Source organism: Larimichthys crocea, chromosome XII, assembly GCF_000972845.2.
Source record: "Larimichthys crocea isolate SSNF chromosome XII, L_crocea_2.0, whole genome shotgun sequence".
Taxonomy (NCBI): domain Eukaryota; kingdom Metazoa; phylum Chordata; class Actinopteri; family Sciaenidae; genus Larimichthys; species Larimichthys crocea.
The window spans coordinates 6,889,609-6,891,189 of record NC_040022.1 but is presented as its reverse complement, the minus strand read 5'-3'; positions in this window follow the sequence as shown (position 1 = coordinate 6,891,189).

The window sequence follows — 1,581 nt, the reverse complement described above, 5'->3', positions numbered from 1 at the left end:
TGTCCGTCCCAACAAAATGCCCCGCTGTCTTTTTTTCTGCTTTAAGTGATATACAACTGAAAATCCTTTTAAGTTTAAATACTCACATAATTGTAGGCTTAAAAGCTGTAAGATTGTATCTTCCTCCTGTGCAGAATAGTGTAGCAGCTTGGATTTGCACAGCAGTTACATTAGATATCAGTCGAAATGCAGCATCAAAACTTCTGAATTCACTCCTAAAGCATTATCCATGCCTCAGTTTTATTTGTATCTTCACTCACACTCTCGATTCAGCAGAGATACAGTACATTTTACTAGTGCCTTCACAAAGTTCCAAAAACAACAAGAATAATAGCAATTTAGTGATTTGTTGGCAAAGTGACAATTGTTTGGAAGACAGGTTTCCAACCAGTTTGCCTTGTGACCCTTTATAGCCATGCAATGTCTACCAATGACCGTTTCTCACAGGTTACATGAGCTGTTTCTTAAAAAGTCATGAGAGAAAAGCCAGAAGCTTTTTATATGTAGCTTTTTTTTCTTATCTTGCCGTTGACTGACCTCACAGAATTATCTTGTGACCCCTTAGCAGATCTCAGACCCCAGGTTCAGCAGAAGCACTGGTCCAAAACACACTGACCATACGGATCAATGACGATGAAGATTATACTGCACGAGTGGAGTTTTAATACAATTCCACCACCATTTTCTGCCATAACCCTACAACAACACACAGACACACGCAGGCACAGTCGCTCTGTCTCGCCGTTTTGTTTCTCGTCTTAGCTCGTTTCTCTCTTCATCTGTCCCGCTTCTTCTGACATTTCATCTATCATGAGCTCATCCTGTCAATAGCTTAATGTCTGGGGGGATGTAACAACAGTTAAGTTGCCAGACTAACGCTGACAGTTATAATGGTAAAGCTGCCAAAGTGTTTTGACTTACAGTAGATGGGCCTGTCCACTATCACCTGCACCTAAATGCTGTCAGGATATAGCAGCTTGCCAACTGCAAAAACGCTCCTGACAGAAAGTGCTGCTGCCTAAGAGAAACTGTCTGCATTGAGACTGACCAATGAACTGTTTTACAGAAACAGCTCAGGAAAAAAAAAAAACAATTTTAAGAGGTCTGGAGTCTCAGGATCAACTGCACGGCCAAATTGTTCTCTGCGGATGAAAGATCTCATGTCATGTACTGAATTGACTTGAAGCTCCTGTAACAGTATGGAGTCAGTCATTCAAAAACGCTACATTTGTCCTCCAGTGCTGCTGCATTGCAGTTCAGTTTTGTTTTTTGCCAGCTGAGAGGTCTGCACAGTGTGCACATTACATTGAACGACTGACTCATTCCTCAGGCTGCAGTGCTGTTTGACTCACAGGGCAACCTGAGAGCACCGAGATGACATTAAGACAGGAAATGGACAGTTATTTACAGATATGGCTTTTGGAGAGGAAATCATATGGTTCGGAAATTGTAGAGAAAAGATTGAGCATTGTGAATGATTTGCTCCACCTGAGCATAATGTGACAGTTGGCTACAGTCTGTAATCACATGATCTACGTCCCTGCTGCCATTTAACGAAAAAAAAAGGAATGAAACTGTGTG